The sequence below is a fragment of the Lygodium microphyllum genome, chromosome 14, assembly GCF_053477565.2.
Source record: "Lygodium microphyllum isolate KBCC chromosome 14, Lygodium_microphyllum_v1.1.10, whole genome shotgun sequence".
Classification (NCBI taxonomy): Eukaryota; Viridiplantae; Streptophyta; class Polypodiopsida; order Schizaeales; family Lygodiaceae; genus Lygodium; species Lygodium microphyllum.
The window spans coordinates 19578688-19581578 of record NC_141148.1 but is presented as its reverse complement, the minus strand read 5'-3'; positions in this window follow the sequence as shown (position 1 = coordinate 19581578).

Below are 2891 nucleotides of genomic sequence, written 5' to 3'. Positions count from 1 at the left end.
AATTGAGGTAACAACTGTCGTGAGCCAACTGTAGAGCTTGACCCAAAAAGAGAGCGTAGCCCATGGCTATGCTTTGGGTCATGTGATGTGGGCACTCATAAGGGTGATTCTTTGCGTTCGGCAGTGTGGTTTTTGAGCACTATCCTGGGAATATATGCCTATTGCATCTCACATGCTTACCGACTAGTCAGTGTGATATATGATGCTCATGCTTGATGTCACATGCTATGTCATGGTTCCAAAATGCCTTTAAGAAACGATTGAAGCTCATTTTGATTGACATTGTCTGTCATTGGCCTATAGCAAGCATTCTTTGAGACATTTTATGTCTATTATCATTGGATGATACTTGTGCAATCCTCTTGGATGTTTATGTTTGCTATGGATGCTACATGTCTCAGCTATGCTTGATGGCCATTGGCTTTACCAGTGACTTGCATTTGTGGTTACTTTTGAGCTTTGGATACTTGACTTTGGAACTACTGTGGATGCTTTGCTGAGTACTTTGACTTGGATGCTCCGGATGTATGCCATTGGATCTTGGATGTAAAATGCTATGTACTTGATGTATTTGAACTTTGCTTGCTCATTCTACATTTGAATTTTCTTCCAGTGGGAGCAGCTTCATTGACACTTGATGTTACATAGAGCTTTTGGTTATTTAGTTGAGCTTGACTTTTGATATGGTGGGATATTCACATGTACATGCTCTCTTTATATGCTATATGTTTGCAGTTTATGGCTTGAGGGTTGATATGATTTTATCTTGTCTTGGACTCAAACCGTCAAGTCATTGTATTGCCAATGATGCATACACTTGTCTTGGTGATTTATTGAGCTTATGTTACTCGTGTTCAGTCAGTTGTGCATGATTGATATGCCAGTTGATGTATTCCGCACTGATCGATTTGCAGTTGATATCTTTGGGTGCTTGTCTTATGTATGCTAGTTGCTAGAATTTCTTACATACCTCGCATGATGCAAGATATCAGCTAGTAGTTCCAGTTTGTCATGTATCAGTGATAGCTCAGTTTTGGCTTGGTTTTCTTATTGCTTTACTTTATTTACATCAAATCATAATTGTAGATTTTGGTAGTTTTTATGAGGGCAATCACTTCCGTTTGACAGACATTTGTTCATACTTTGTGGACAACTTCTTGTTTCAACAGTCCTTATTGTTTTCATCTTGATCTAGTAATGGTTTTGGGACTAATTTGCAAGTTATTATAGCAATCTATTTTTCCCTTCTGTGCTTTTGCTTGGTCTCAGTATGACTGGTGGTTCGAATGATAGTGCTATCTTTAATATTGATAAGTTGGATGGAACCAACTACAGCTATTGGAAGGCCCAAATCTAGCAAGTTTTAGAGCAAAAAATGTTTTTTTCAAGTTAAGCCTTTGAAACATGTGTCTCAAGCCTGAACGTATTGATGTAAAGGATTGGGCCAAAGTAGATTATCTCTATGAGTCCACCATCATATTATCCCTCTCTAAGTAGATGTTCTATAATGTTATCTCTGATGGGCAGCCTGCATGGGACATATGGAAAAGGATTCACAATGTCTATGATAAGAAGAGCCCCGCTTCTTAGATGTACTTGGCTAAAGCAACTCATGGATCTTCGCATGAAGGAGGGCACTTCCATGTCAACCCACTTAAATGAGTTTCATTTTATTCTCAGCCATTTGTCTTCGAGAGGGGATTGAATTCAATGGCAATCTCCCCCCTTTGTTCCTCTTGCTTGCATTGCCTAAATCACGTGATACATTTTGTATTGCTATGTGTGTAAACATGCCTACTCATGGGCTAGAGTTATAGGATATATAGGGTGCACTCTTGAATGAAGAGGTTAACAGAAAGAATGTTGATGCTTCTCGCACCTCTCATGCTTTGACAATTTGATGCAATAATGGTAGGTGTGCTATGAGAGAGACTCTCAACACTCTCATTCTCAATCACGTGGATAGTTTTGCAATAAGTCCCATAGTTGTAAGTTCTCATTGACTTGTTATTATTGTGGAAAAAGGCATATTCGGCCAAAGTGCCATAAAATGCATGAGGACAAGCACAAGGAAAAGGGCAAGGGTAAAGTACATAACAAAAATGATGATCACAGTGTGTCTCTAGCAAGTCCCATGGTAGGTATAGTAATGACTACTATGAGAGAGACTCTTAGCAGTCTCATTCTCAATCACATGGATAGTCTTGCAATAAGTCTCATAGCTGTAAGTTCTCATTGACTTGTTATTATAGTGGAAAGGTAGGGCATATTTGGCTTAAGTGCCATAAAATGCACGATGACAAGTGCAAGAAAAAGGGCAAGGGTAAAGTACATAACAAAAATAATGATCACAGTATTGTCTCTAGCAAGTCCCAACATTAAGATTGAAGAGATTAATGTCATGTAGACTAATTTTGATGATGATTTCATACTTGTAGCTTCTTCTCTTGATACTTCATAGTGGACTAATGCTTTGTCAAGGTATACTTAGTGTTGGCTAATAGATTTAGGGGCTTTCTTTCATGTGACCCCTCATAGAGAGTGGTTCCACTCCTATTGCAGTTTGACTAGATTTATCTGTTTGGGTAATGACCTGGCATTAGAGATAATTGATATTAGTGATGTCCAGTTGCAATTTAGTTTAGATAGCATATTTACTCTTCATGATATATATTATGTACCAGCTCTCACCAAGAGCCTTATCTCTGCTGACACTTTGAATGATGCAAGTTATGTAATTTATTTTGGTGATTCCTTATGGAAGATTACCTGTGGGAATCTTGTCATTTCACTTGGTGCTAAGTTCAATACTCTCTCTACCCCTTGCTTATATCTGGGTCAATTGACCATGTTTTGGTAGTGGACGCAGCTCCACATGTATCTCTTTGGCA